Below are 15,616 nucleotides of genomic sequence, written 5' to 3'. Positions count from 1 at the left end.
AACTTCTGAGATGGCACCAAAATTTCTCTGTGCTCTTGCTGAGCTTGCTGCATGTGCTCCAGACAGCACTGAAATTTCTTCACAAGTGCAACATTTACTTGGTAGGGGAGATGCTTGCTCCAGCTACCCAAACTGCAGTTAAGGACATGGTGTCTCTCATGAGCTCCTCATGACTTGCTGTTGGGAAGAGTAGAAGGGAATAACTCAGATGCTGAAAGGAGCAGTAGAAGGGATGAGGAGGAGGAAGGACATTGCAACACAGATTTCGGAAGTTTGGGTGACTATCAGCAAGAAAATACCACAAAGCAGAAAGAAAAGGCCATTAAACGACATTTATACTCAAGAAGGCTTCTCTAACTTAGCAATGAGTGATCTAAGAGAGAGCTAGTGCCTTCTTGGGTAAAGTGGCTGTGAATATTGAGCAAGAAAACTGCTTCTTGCTGTTTGAGTCTTACAGTACTCAGGGAAGGTGAATTTTGTGTGCTTTTGTTTGTGTGCAACAAGACTGCATCAAAGAAGTACTGTGTTTTTCCTACCGATTCCTTCCTCTTGGAATAAGTCATGACTCAGCTGGTTCTTGTGGATGATAGTTGTTGCAGATCTCCATTTTCCTCACTCGCTGTCTGCGTCGGTGTGTGTCTGTCAACTGATACATGCAAGACGAGGATTCAGATGCTGTGTCCAGTATCCATCATCCACTGGTCCTGAAGGAACAATTGTTTCTGTGCACAAAACCTGGAATGTTTCCTACTGGGTGAAGTAGTTTTCTTTATGTGCAGCTGTCCCCTGTGCCTGGTGCAGACACAGCTACTGCTGGAGGCTACAAGGCTTGAGTTCACTCCTTCCTCTGGTACTTACGTGCTTTGTCTTTCTAGAGCTCACCTACTTTTCTTGGAGGTAAAAAATTAGAATTTAAAAAACCCCACATGTTACATCTCTGAATGGAAACATTGTTACAAGAGCTGGCATTTACAGCTGGTTACTATTGAATGAAAGACCTCTCCCAGCTCAGCTGCCTTTTCAAAATCACTTCCCTTTTTATGCTAAAATGTTCAGGACTTAATCTCAGCCTTAAGATGTGTTTTCCCTTCTGTTTAAAGTTTGAACCTTTGTCTCACACATACAACTGAGTAGGTGTTTGGTGTCAGATAGTGAAGGAAACAGAGGATGGGGAAAAAGCTGGATCTATTTCCTTTACAGAATTGTTCTTGCATTCTTATTCTGTGGATGTAGTCTGCAGGGGTTTAGTTAGATGCAGGAGTGCTTCCAGTTGTCCTCACGCCCCTTGTTTTGGTTAATATCAGAGAGCCGTCTTAGAACACTTAATTCCCTTTCAGAAGAAAACTTAAGGTGTTTCCTGAAATCTCTGAGAAGAGGCACTCCAGGAGCCTATTATAGCCCACTTGGACCACAGGATCAAAACAGAGATTATCTTAAGAAGTAAAACCTGTGAAGTGTTTATATTGAGGACTTTGGTTTCTCAGCACTACTTACTTTGCTTTACAGAGCTGCTCATGTTGCACCACAGTATTTGCTAACCTAGGCATCAGATACTTGGCACAGAACAGTCCCAGTGAGAAGCAAACTGATAAGTGTTCCAGTGATGCTTGCTTCTTTTGTGTTATCTACATTGTGACTTTTGCAATCACATGGTATGCAAAACCACTTAGTCTTGCATGAGCTATGCTAGTAAAACACATAGCTGCAAAGACCATGCATGTAGTTTGGGGATCTCTCACCCCTACACTGAGCATCAACTGGAATTATGAGGAGATTTAGGAGAACTGCAGGAAATTTATAGTATTTATGGAGAAGAATGTCTTGCTAACAAGCCTTAGTCCTGGGCTTTGTGGATTTTCCTCCTCCTGGAATAACCATTTTGGTTTGAAATGTACTACTTTTTATTAAGTGAAATAATTTTATGTGGGCAAAGCACTAGTCTGAAGCTGTTATATTGGCACTCTTATGCTAGTCCAGCTTAGCATTTTCTTCTAGGGGCACCTTTGTACTTGCGTAACTTCCTCCACACAGGGAGGTGATTGCTCTGAGTGTGATGGTGGACAAATGCTTTGAGACGTAACTCTGTATGGCCTAAGACCATTTTACACCGGTCAGCCAATATATTTCCTACTTGATCCAGGTGATATTAACTGCACTTCGTCCCACTGCCAATGACCTGTGGCTCCCTGAGGGCAGCAGAGCTTGAGGCTCAGCTGTGGTTTCCAGTCCTGGATGCTCGTTTGTGCCCATCACATGTTGCCCCTGGCCCTTCCATTCCCAGCAGTGCCAGTACTGCTACTTTTGGACAGCACTGTTTTAATATTGGCCAGCAAAGTGTCACGGCTTCTACTGTTTGCTCTTGCAAAGCCTGATCGACTCTTTAGTTTGCAAGACAGCTTGTGAGCACAGCTGTCAGCATAATGGGCTGAGTGTCATGGTGTGACTGGAACACCTTAAACTCCAAATAACCCATATCGAACATCTTGTTGGACCACAGTTTGAGGATCTGGGCTTAGGACTTCCCTTATAGGGGATGAGGAATTTCTTATAGGCTCTTAACTGCTCATTTTGCAAATGCAGTCAGCTGATTTCCGAGGGATTCCCAACCTGTGCAATTCTGCCAGCGACAGGAGTGCTTTGGTGCACCCATGAGTGGTCAGATAGTCTCAGAATCTGGAATGTGGACATGCTGCTTATTGACTAGTCATTGGAGCTCAAAAGGCCTGAACTTTGAGCTCCTTTCTTTGTGTGTGTGTGTGTATATATGCATACATATATAACTATAAAAAGGTTTGGGAAGCTCTATTAGGTATCTATTCCACAAGACCACTGAGGCTACGGGGTTAAATAGTTGTAAGTGAAACACAATTCCAAACATACTGCAAGTACGCTATGGTAGAAATATATGGCTTAAGTGAAAAGGGGATGTTGCTTTGCAAATTGTGTGGCCTTAAACGTTTCCCTCCTGAAAAGGCTTCTTATAGAGGTTAAAGAGACATTATGATATGGATTCTCTGTGATCTAACAACAGAACATTCAGAACGAGCTATGGAAAGAGCTGCCTGATTCCTCCAGAAAGGAGCAGAAGGGGGTGAATAGAGTAGTCCTCTCCTCTGCTAGCACATAGGCCATTTCAGGAGCAACACCTGATACTGCCAAGGGCTTCTCAAAGTCTAAGAAGTATCCAAGTGGATTTTCATTCTTTCCTGTTTCTTTTTCATCTCAGATGGACAACTAACAACAATAAGTTAACAACTTATGTATGAACCAAAATCAGTTCAAGCTTTCAAAAAATAATGTGAGAGTATATACAGCAGTTCTTGGGGCACTACCATGTGCAACCTTCTTTTGCAGGAGTATTATTAAAATGGGCTTTGTACAATGCTGACTTAAGATCTTTACATTATAAATGAATTGCAACGTTTTAAAGAAGTCTGATTTACTGTATCACATGTATCAGATGTTTGGAGTTGTTTAGTGTTCTCTGCTGTAGGGATCATGCAATAGTCTGCCAGATTTGCTAGAGCAGACCGAATGAATGCTTGGGACTGATGATGACTGAGGCAGTGGTTGAATATCATAAATAGGACAGATCCAAATGACATATTTAAACACGGAGGGCTTTTTAAAATTAAAAGTGGATCTTAGAGTCCCACAAGTAAAGACTGGATAAGGCACATGATAAGGGGACCTGTGTCATCATACCACTAAATACCGTAATACTGGAATGAATATTTTTATCAGAGTGGACTTCAGCTTGTTGGCACCTGTTGGGAATTTTCAGCCCATAGAAACAATCAGAGTCACATTGTTACAAGCCTATGGGGTTTAAATGTTATTTAAATATCACACATTGTGAACAGTAAATCTATCTTTAAACGTTTTTCTTAAGTTGGGGTTATTGGGTTTTTTTCTGTTGAAAGTACTTGGATAATATACAGCCTGACCTTTCAAACAGAAAGGTAGCAAGCTCACTGCTTAAAGAACACATTGCTGAAACCCAGAGAAGACCAATTATCAGTTGTTTAGCAACCAGATCAATTCCAGTCAAGCAGCTCTGATTTTCTAGTTGCGTAGAAGCCGCAGACAGGGCTTTGATTTACAGGAAACTACTGCAATTATATGAAGACAACATTTGAAATGCACTTTCGATTTTTGCACAGTTCCATGTTTTCGTATTCACAAGGTTTGTATAGTCTCCCTAGAAGATGATATGGTTTTCCCTAGTAATGTGGCTAGCTTCAACTTGACATTTGGTCAGCTGTCATTGTAAGATCAATGTTCTTCTTCCACCATTTATTTCTGATAACAGACTATTCTTAACCACACACATTTTTCCATAATCCTTTCCAGTTCCTTGTTCTTCCTGTTGAGCTGGGTATAGGATGTAAAATACCAGCTGCATGTTTTTATTGTGTCAGTTTTCTCCCTAATTCAGAGTTATTAATATCTTCCCAGTATCTCAGCAGCCTCAGCACAGCACAGACGATCACATTACAAATTTAATACAAGTAATAGAGGCTTGCACATCATGTGCGTTGCAAGTGGCTCTCAAATATTCAAATAGCATTGTCTAATTGTGGTGGGAAAAAGTTCAGGGAGAACTGATCCTCTAAAACTTGAAGTTTTCAGTGTTGTATAGGTTGTATAACCTGATATAGTTGCATGTCAAAGTGAGGGGTAGCTAAGCTCAGCCTGAGTAAGCCAAGGGGCTGACAATAAGCCAGGATCCTGACGGCTGGGCCTGTGATAGTTTACAGTGAAGAGATCAGGGCATGGTGTCTTTCTTATCTTTAGGGTAGATTTTCAACACACAGATCAGGACAACGATCACTAGGACTAGGGTTGGTTTTGATGGGACGTGTGTAGGCAAATGGATGTCAGCTGCCTACAGCAAAATGTGCGTGCTTGAACAGGGGTATTTTGCACTTACATGTTGTAGGTTGTGGTTTTACATGGAAGTTGCCCAGTTGCTGGCTGATAAATCACTGTGATAGCATCTGGAGTGCCTTACTCTGCTCTCAAAACATGCAAAGAAACCGAGCACTGGCTGGGAAACTGGTAAGCAGGAGGAGAACACTGGCCCCTGTGAGTCTGTCCTGGTGCAATCCTAACACCAACTTTTCTCAAAAGTCCATATGCCACAGATGGCAAAGGGACAACTACACCTTTCTGTTAGAGACAGGCTGCTAAACAAGGTGACAACAATTTTCATTCCCTTCCTCACAGGCTGCCTGTTTATTTATTTTATACCCATAAAACACCTTAGCCAAAATTGGAATTATTAGCAGCCGTGTCAGATCTGTCCTAATCCATTAAACCACAAGGGTGACTGATTTCCAAGCAGGACGAGAGTCCTAAGAAATATTTACTATCATGCAGTTTCTAGTGATTTTATTTTGCATTTGATGTCCAGGAGGGTAGCTGGGCTGGTGACATGACTGCAGGCTACATAATTCACCCCACATAGACCTGCCATAATGAAATAACAAGATGGCAGCAGGATCTGATTAGAAGAGAAAGTCAGAACTATTGTGAAACTCTCATCCCATTTTCTGATCCAGATTGCCTAAAATATTCTCAGAGCTTCAGACTATCTTTTTTGTCCTTTTTTTTTACAGTATTAGGCTTCTTTTGTTGACTTAGAGTGTTAGCAACTGTTGGAAACGTACAGAGAAGAGATTGCTCTGCCTTTTGACTCAGTGCAGGAAGGGCATGATGCAAAACCTTCCCTGGTGGGGAAGGAAGGTGGAGAATAGTTTTTGATTATTTTTAGTGATAACATTGCTGGGTGAAGATAAGAAAATATTTGTTCCCAGTCTTCGATCCAAATAGCTTGTCAACCAGCAGCAGTTAGGAAACCAGGTAGAGAACAGAGCTCTATGTTATTCTGATGCAATCCTGTTTATCTTACAGGAATGTAAGGCCTTGTTTCCCAGAGAGTGGGAATCAATGGAGGAGGAGGTAGCATTTTTCCTTAGTGGTTCATGGCTTCCTCCAGCTGGGGAGCTGCCTGTAATCTGCCTGTAATCTGCCTTCCAGACTCTTCCTCAGTGTATGAGCTTGGTTTCTCCCCAGCTCCACGTGTGCTGCATGTTCCTCTTCCCCCAGGGATCTCATTCTTGGATGTGTTATCTCATGCACTTGGAGCAGTGAAGCTCCATTCTTGTATGCATTATCTCATGTCAGCCTGCTCCACGGGAACTGTGGATAATGGCTTACCATATTCTGTGTTTACTCTGCAAAGTGTGTACAAGTGATATAGTAAGCATTGCTGCTTCAGTGTACTTACAGGCAAGAAGGAAACTGTCACCAATTCTAAGCAAAGGCAATGAAGTCACATTAGCTAAACCTCTGGGGAGCAGTTGTCTTTCTTCTACCCAAAGTGTAAAAAGAAGTAGCTGTCTTTCCCAGGATCAAAACATACTGGGTTCTCATAGCACTTGTGGAGCAACAGGCACTTTGTTTTCACTTCTCCCTTTATATTTAAACTATTGTAAGCCTCCAGTTCTGCAGCATAGGTGGATATCCTGCACCTCTGGAGATCTCAGTGGAGATCCAGCTTCTCTGGTTCCTGTGACCTTCTGATCCTTTGCTGCCAAGCAAAAGAAGCTGCCCAGATACGAAAGGCTGTTGTGTTGTTTCGTCTGAACACAGAGACAGAGCTACAAAATGTAGACACCTACAAGCTTTTTAGAATCATATAATGGTAGGGTTGGAAGTGACCTTTAGAGATCATCTAGTCCAATCCCCCTGCAGAAGCAGGTTCACCTAGATCAAGTCGCATAGGAACATGTCCAGGCAGGTCTTAAAGACCTCCAAGGAAGGAGATTCCACACCCTCCCCAGCAGCCTGTTCCAGTGTCCATCACCCTCACAGATCTGGTTTGTTCTACAAAGAATAGGCTGGTGATGAGCTGGGCTTTCTTTTTTTTCCTGTGAATGTTCATTTCACAAATTATGTCACAAACATTCAAAAAATGATATAAAGTCCCTTCATTGCTTCATTAAAGGTATTACACCTTAGATCATGGTTGTGATACTCCAGATAAGATTTTTGATCCAGAGATAGTTTTGCATCTTGATCACTTTTCATCTGTGACCTTAGATTTCTTATGACTTGTGACCTGGTTCTCAATCAAGAAGCCTCTCCTAAGGACGAGTTTTGGATCAGCTCCTGGCCAAGCTGAGCCTGGAGCCATGCTGCTTGGAAGCTGGGCTTATCTTCTTTCCCAAGAAGATAAACACAGGTGGTCTCTGTGTGCCTGCCTTGTGTGGCTAATCCGTAGGGAAAAATGAAAAAAATCATCTCCCCTTTATATTTGAGAACTTTCACCATGAGACCCCAAGAGATCTTCAAACACATACGTTACAGCTTGACTTGTGAACAAACGGAGAGCTGTGGATGCCCATTTCAGATATTGTGCCTACTGATGTGCTGCAGTCAGCTGGGTAACTGGATACAATTATTTGCTTTGCCTAAATCATATCCTATGCTTCTCCATCTCTTTCTCTGCCAATATTTACAAATGCGTATGTAGCCATGACCATTTCCCTTTTAAGGTTTAGTCTTCTCTGACAGAGTGTTTGTTTACAGCAAGATAAATACCATCATTGATTATTTTGCTTTACAGCCCTTGGTGAGAACCAAGCGATAGTTACCATGGGGCAGGAGGATGAGGGCAGCACCGTACATCCTGCCTGGGGCTGACCTCACCTAGCTGACTCCAGGATAAAATTATGTTGTCTTGGTTTCACTAAGCTCTTCTATTGCCACAGCCTTATCAGACAATTCTGCAACATTATTCCCTGGGGAAGAAAGATGAGTGTATAGCAAAGCTGAACACTATTTTTACATTTCCCAGTACTCCTAAACTTGTGTTTAGACAAACACTGCTCAGTCCATACTCCACTCTGAGTTTTCCATTTGCATTATCCTCTCCCCTCAACCTTCTTTTTGCCATCCTGACTAATATTTTCCTTTCCTGAAGAGAGATTTCCTTATCTACATTTATGACTAATCAGTAAGGTCTTATGATTGTTATAAAGCAATTTGTTGGAGGTAGGAATTGGAGCGTGAAACTGGGACTGAGGAAGCCAGATTTGCAGTCCTTGCTCTACTAATGACTGATTAGATATGGCCTTCAGCAAGTCAATTTGGCCTTGGTTTTCAGATGTGCTGATTTAATTTTTAGTCTCTCGCCTGCAGCTTTCTTTTCATCCTTCTTCCAGGGAGAGGGAAGTGCCCACGGTATGCAAACCTGCTGTTTCATTTTACCTCAAATTTCTTTAAGTTAGGGGAGTCAGAAGTAGAAGTAGTTTTTGGAAATGGCGAGATTGTGAATAGCCTTCCTTGCCTATCTACTGCTCATAATTGCAACAAGGGTGAGCTCTTTGTTGCAGAGTATTATAGGTGAATAAGTATACTGTGTGGCACAGAGTTACATGCTGAGAACTTGGTTGTTTCTTCTTTATGCTTTACCAGTAACTTCCATGAATATTCCTCAATTTGTTAAAGAGTCCATGATCTGGAGAAGGAAGGCAAGGGTGAGTTCTTATAAACTGAGGATTACAGATAGGGTAAATAACTCAGCATGACAGAGTAGGAGGAGTAAAATCTCTGACAGCTGCATTTATGAACCATGTTTTTACTGATTTAAGTTCTTTTCCCCACAACTAACAGATATAGCCAGAGATAGGAACAATTTATTGGAGTGGACGAATACAAGAAATCGATGTTTTGGAAACATGTATTTCTAGTTGTAATTAGGTAGCTGCTGCCTGAGAAGTGTCCTTAACACATCAGGAGTAGTCCTTTGGCTGAATCACCTCTCGGAGGTCCTGCACTCTGTCCCAGCAGGAGCCTCCCAAACTGTGTTGCACTGCACAGCTCTCACAGCTTCCCCTGGACCAACCTTCACCCACAAAGCCACCAGGTTTCACCTCTTGCTGCCAGGTCCTTCTGCCCTATGAAGGAGTAGCTCATGCCATATGTGGATCCCCCATGTTGGGGCTGGAGAGACCTTCACTGGTAGAGAAAGAGGAACAGAAAAGGGACAAGAGAGGCTAACACAAGCCATCTGTATTTTTCTCGCCTCCATCTGTCTGCTGTCACACAGTCTGACCTCCCAGGGCGGCCCTACTCTTTGGTTTCAGAGTCATTGCATTAGTTGAGACATTAAAAAAGGAGATGTAGGGTCCAGCAGAGTCAGTGAGAGCAGAGTGTTGCCGTAATGGATACAGTTTCATTAAGTTTGTAAACCTCTATTAACCATCTTCTTTTCTCCTTAAAGTGTCTTCAACTTGCAGTTTTGGGCGTTCTTTGGACTGAGATCACTTGCTAGGGAGTACAGCATGTGCTAGGGCTGGGGACAGGAACTGCCCTGCATCCTGAGCCAGAAAGAGTGATTAACAGACATGAGGCCTGATGCAAGGAAAGTGTATGTGCCTCCATCCCACCCAGACTACCCAAATTTTAAGATGAGTTGACCATGGTCCAACAGTTGGCAGCACTTCATAGACAAGTCCTCTAGACTGTGCTAAAGCACTGTGTGTAAGAGCAATCTTTCCTGGTCATTCCACGCTCTTCCCCATACTTTCATTTCTTTTAAATCACCTGTGGTTTTTGGCTACATGTAAGAGGGAAAAAATTCCTGGCAGTTCTTGCTGTAGTCAGATTTGGCAGTTTCACTGGTTACTTCCAGTAATTATCTTCATTTCACAGATATGCCCTTGGTGCCAGTTTTAGGAAAACCTTCCATTTTTCTGGTGTTTGAGTAAGGAAATGGATTCTTTAGGAAACTGCTTTGCTTTGAGAACAGCCCCTTCTTTACAAATGCCCTTTCTGTGGTCTTTTGGAAAAGGCTGCATTTGAAATTTGAAATATGCTGATGTGCAAATCATTTCAATAGCTGACCTGCAGAATCTCTTGGCAGGGCTGATGAAGGCAGTTTGCTTTGCTTCCAGCTGCCTGCTTCATTTTGGCAGCCATGTGCCTCCTGGGACAGAGGCCTGCAGCCTCTTGTCCAAGTTAGGAGCTAGACAAATTTTACACACTGTCCTGTAAATGCGCCTCAGCTTATTATCTATGTGAAGAATTAGACCTAAAGTTCAGGCTGCCTTTTGCCTCCCAAAGTTATTTCAAGTGGACCCATCAGAGCTGGATTACAGATTTACAGTGGTGGATGTGCCTGCTGGACTCCCACTGAGGAGGGGGTGAACCATTGTGTTTCCTTCTAAGGATATCTGCCTGACGGCAGAGCGCTGGTGCGTGCTGCCAGCCTGAGCAATAGCAGGCAGGCAGGCCTTTGAAAGCAGCAGAGCACAGAGAGGCAGATCCTCCTGAAAGAGCAGATGCCAAAACAGATGTTAAGGCTGCATTGAGGACGACTGAGTGCAGTGTGGGGGTGTTGTAGCAGGCGATTTCTTCCAGGTTGTGGATGTGAAATTCTTAGGTACAGCTCACAGCACTGGTGTGTCTCTCCGGTTCAAATCCTCACAGACCTGCCACAAGCCTCTTCTGAAAGTTTTGCAGGGTTTAAAAACAGAACTTTGAAACAGGTGGTTTTTAAAAAGACACAAACAAACTAAAGGTGGGTGCCCTAATGCTTATAGCAAGGGGCGTGAGCTTTTTAACATTGTTCTGCTGTGATATTAGTTCGGTGGTGTTTCTGACCCATTTTGAGGGCTGTGAGTAGACTGCAAGTTCACTAATTGCTTTCTGACCTTGAGGTACAGTGTGTCTTTCAATAATCCTGTGACTGCTAATTTAGTGACATGTCAGGGGAGGGGAAGAGCACTTGCAGTGTTAAATTACCTGCACATATTGACATAGGGACACATCTATACGTCCGTTGAGTCACATAATCATAACTTTTCTTTGGCAATGCACTGCTGTGGTTTCTCTCCAGGTCTGGCACTCCAGATACTGAATGCAGGCAGGAGGACACAGGATAGGAGATAGAGATAGAGATAGAGATAGAGATAGAGATAGAGATAGAGATAGAGATAGAGATAGAGATAGAGGAGACACCTAAACTGATGGGAATAAGCAGAACTCAAAGGCAAGATGTGAACAACAAGGACTATCCCTTTTAAAACACAAATCATGCACAGTTTCTACAGAACGCAGGTTTTTTAACAGTTGGCATTGGTGGGATTGCATTTGCAATGGTAGTTACCCAGACAGGTCTGGAATCCAGTTGGACACAAAAGGAAGTGCTGTGGCTCACAGACTGGTGCTTTATGTCCCAGAGTACTTTGTGTTCCTCTCTTACATGGAGCTTTCCAAACTCTGACCAGTGGCACCTTCCCTTGGTATTGATCACTACAGTAGTCCCCCCCTGCCCTGGTGCCCAGCCTGTTTTCCTCTTGGGGAGCTCCATTTCACCTGGAGGGATGGCTCAATTGATGAAGCAGCTGCTGTGCTGCCACAGATTTCAGCCTGGTGCTACTAAAAAAAATCAAAATTAGTTCCAGTTTATCCTAACCGTCTAAGCCCTAAATTGAGGCAGTTGAGCAGCTGCTTCACTAACAGCTGAGCCGCCTGTGCAGAGGCACTGGGAACCTCTGGGAGAGGGGAAGCTCAGACTGGTAGCTGAGGGCAAGAGTAACTGCTTGGGTCAGACCACAGTCTCTGGGTGCAACGATTGTGTGGCATGTCTTAACATAGCAAAGAAAATTGCAATTGTGAGAGATGTCTTCATGGGCCTGTAAGACAGTGTTTTTATGTTAGTGACAGAAAAGAGAACATGTTGAAACAAAGTGTTCAAATGTTGTAGGAAAACAGCTATATTTAGCTGCTCTAAAAATTGCTTAGTACCAGACACCAAGGAAATGGCTGTAGCAACCTACACCCGTCCAGTTTCACCTGTTGCGGTGTTTCTTAAGCCTAGAAATATCTGTAAAATAAGTAACAAAGCAGTTAAACGTTCCCCAGAAGAGGTGTAAACAAAACAAATTCACTTGCTGAAGCAGCTATAGCTGAACCATGAATTGACCTTGAGCTGTGTCGATCTGCTGTAACGCAAACCATCTGCATGCTGAAACAATTAAAGCCTTCAGATCTCCGAGGAGTTTCCTTCCTCTGATTATAACTTATGTGCTGTGCTAGAAGCATAGAGGTAAACAGCTAGTTAGTGTGCACCTCTGCGTCTGTGTAATTTTAGGGTGCAGCATATACAAAAGCATTTTCATTTGAAGTGGTAGCTGGCTTTCAAGTAGAAAATATAGCATTTGCTGGGTACTGGGTGCAGGAGTCATAGCTTGTAAAGCAGCCTGTGTTAGTCACATCTGCTTTGCCTCCTCTGCTTCCCTTCCCCCGCCTTCTCATTGAGATGTCTCATTTGCTGTGATTTTTAACCATAAAGTCAAGTTTCCATAAAGCGCAGGCCGTGCTGGAAAGGCAGCGCTCAGCTACAGGCCCTTCTGCTTTAAGGCCCCCGTGCTCGTGCCTGACTGAAGCCCACCTGTCATCTCCATCAGTGGTCTGTAAATAGTGCTCCTGTGCAGTCAGACCAGGGCCATGGCTGGGAAAAAAAACCCCAGGTGCTGGATAACAATTCCAAGCAATTTGATACAAATCTCGCTTGTTTTACAACTAGTTGAGTTTCCAGAAGCTCAGAGTTTAAAGCCTTAACAAAACCAATCTACGCCCATGGCATCAGAGTTTGAACATTGCTGCCCTGAGACAATACCAGAGCCCTTGCTTCTGTAGGATCTCTGTGCAATTTTCTGTATGTTCTGCAACTGGCAAAAATTCCTTTGAGAAGCTCTGCAGTGTAAAACCTCTTTTTACTCATTCTTCCACCATTTCTGTCCATTAAAATCTCAGATCCTCCTCCCATTTCAAGTCACAGGGAAGATTAATGATGCAGGCTTAGCAAAATGAGAAAATTAATTTATTTTGAAAGAATAAAGTCCTTTTTTCTTTCCCTCTGATTTTAGAAACAAGTTTTAGAAACTGAACCAGCCATGGCTATTTGTCTCCATGGCCAAAGTCCTCTGTCTCAGGGAGTGACCCTTGGCCTCAGGACACGCAATGCAAAGCTGCTCAGGTCCACATTTGGCAGAACAGGCTGTGTCCTACACCCTTGTGCCCGTGGACTCAATGTATATGGGGTGCATGTTGCTTGGAAAACTTAAAGGGAGGCTGAGGGGGTGAGGCTGGCTGGGATAGTGTAAGAGGATGGTGAAGAGCAGAGGCTCTTCAGCAGAAGGCTTGGAGGTCCATGCTGCCAGGATGATGTGACTTCTGGTGCTAACTACCCCTGGAAGAACCCGTGGGGGTTGTTTTGAAGGAAATGCACTGGTTTGCTGTAAAAGAGGGCCCAAAAATGAACTAACATGTAAATTAAGACTATCACAGCATCACACCCTGGGACTGAGCTAAGCCAATTATTTGGCAGTGTAGGTCCAAGTCTTACAAATTCTAGGCCATATACATGTTTCGTACATACACATATGTTTAAAAGGCTGTCTATAGTAGACAAAAGTATATTAAATGCCAGATTTCCCGTTTCCTTTGTGACCCCAGTCCTGACCCATGTCTGACCTACGCTTCAGGCTAGAGAAGGAATGAGGGTCTTGGTCATGCCCTGCACAAAAGGCTGGTGGGATGTTAAGCTCGAGGCAGTCAGTCATGAGAGGCACTTCCCAGCTTACAATTACGTGGCCTTTGAGGCCCTGGTATATCCCCTTTGTGGTTTACTTTTTATAACATCAGGGGTTTTCCATTAATGAAGTAGATAAAAATATGTAACATCAAGTTCCCTGCATCAGCCCAGGGCTCAGGCTTTGACCTCCTCACCCTTTGAAGGACCAGACGTGGCAGCAGGGAGAGGCATAAGTAGCTTCTTTCCCTCGGGGTAGGATAGTGCTTCTACTGCCTCTAAGTGCAAATGTTGCTTTTTTTATCCCTCTGGTCATCTCTTCTTTTTTTCCCCCAACATGCTGTCACTACATCTGGTTGACAAAAAGTAGGCACAGTAGAGCAAGAGCTATACAGAAGCAGGAAGCCTCTGATAAGGCTACAGTCGCATGTGGTCCCCAGCTTGGCTGGACTTCTCACTGACCTAAGGTGTCGACTCCCTCCCTCCCTCCCTCTTTCCTCCATACATGAAGCCAGGACTTCAGATCTCCTAAACTGAGGATTTGAGGTTATGTGTGTGCATCATTCAATAATTCTGAAAGAACAAAAAAAAAAGAGTATTCTGTTTTCCTTTTTATTTGTTATCTCTGTTCTAATTCTCTAGTATCTTCTCAGCCCTGATACATATGCTTTCTTTAGCTGCCCTTTCACGTTGGAGTGCTTTCCCCATAATTTTTCTTTCTAATTTTCCAGGGTTTTTGTTCTCTAAAACTTGCTTCAGAATTAGAAACATACATCTCAGCTTTCCTTGTTACATCCTTCACATCCCCCCCAATCATTTGTTTGTGGATTTTCAGGAATTCTGGAGAGAAAAATGTGATTATTGATTCAAAATATTACCTTTTTTCCTTTGTTTTTTAGTTTGCAGTTTGCCTGTTTTGCACTTTTCCTGTTTTTTTCCACTCCCTGCACTCTTGTCTCCTCATTAAACTGCCCTCCTTTTTTTGCCCCTCCTGCGTCAGTGCTCCTGCAGTGGGGGAGGAAGAGCATCACAACAAAGGTGGGAATCAGAAGGCTCTTGAGGCAGTGAATGGGACACAGACCAAATGTGAAAGGAGTTAGTGAGATTTTGCTAAAATCTAAAAGATTAGATCATAAACCCTGTCTCAGGGTGAAATTTTCAAAGCTGGTCATATCCTACTGAAAGCGTGAAAAGTGTTCATCTGGTGCAGCACTGCAGAAGTACAAAGGGGAAAAAATTACCTGGTATTAGCAGCTGGCAGTTCCTCCACTGCCTGCTGGGCTGGCAAACTCGGGAACAAGTGGGCAGGCACAGACATGCAAGCGGGACTGCCCAGCAGCAACCCCCAGCGTTTCAGCTGGCAGGGCTGGCTTGGCAGACAGAGGGCCACTGCACTTCGAGGCAGAGTTTTTCAGATTTTTTCCAGTTAAGGATGGGCTGGATGGATTAGACAGGCTTTTCAGCAACACGTTGTCAGATGTGTTGTCCTGGCAAATGGCACTGTCTTTATGGGATGCTCGTCTTCGCAGGCTGATGTCAAGATGATTTACTAGAAAGTCCTGAACTCCTGCGGACAGTTTCTAGGGAGTTTCTACTATCTATCACAGTTAAACAGAGCAAAATGTCATCTAGTACGCAGTATGACAGGACAATTTCTTGTTCTTTGTCTAGGAAATGACAATGTGGACGTGATTCTCGGACCAGAAGGCCCCTTCCCCCACCGGTTCACCAGTTTGAGGACAGATGCTGGGAATCAGATTGCAGCTACAGTGCATTAGGGCTGTCATTTTCGTGGTATCCACAAAGCATGCTGAGCTTCCACAGTTGTGGTTTCTATACTTAAAACAGAAGGTCCTAGTTAGTTTTACTGCCCCGAGTATTTTTACATACTGTTAGCAATTAGGAACAGAATTAAAAGTAGGATATCTGTTTTCTGTATACTTTATTATAGAATATTTCCTTAAGATTATATTTTCTTGTATAATAGCTCTACTGCTTACCCTGACA

Source organism: Colius striatus, chromosome 1 (genome assembly GCF_028858725.1).
Source record: "Colius striatus isolate bColStr4 chromosome 1, bColStr4.1.hap1, whole genome shotgun sequence".
Taxonomy (NCBI): Eukaryota; Metazoa; Chordata; class Aves; order Coliiformes; family Coliidae; genus Colius; species Colius striatus.
Note: the sequence above shows the minus strand (reverse complement) of the source record.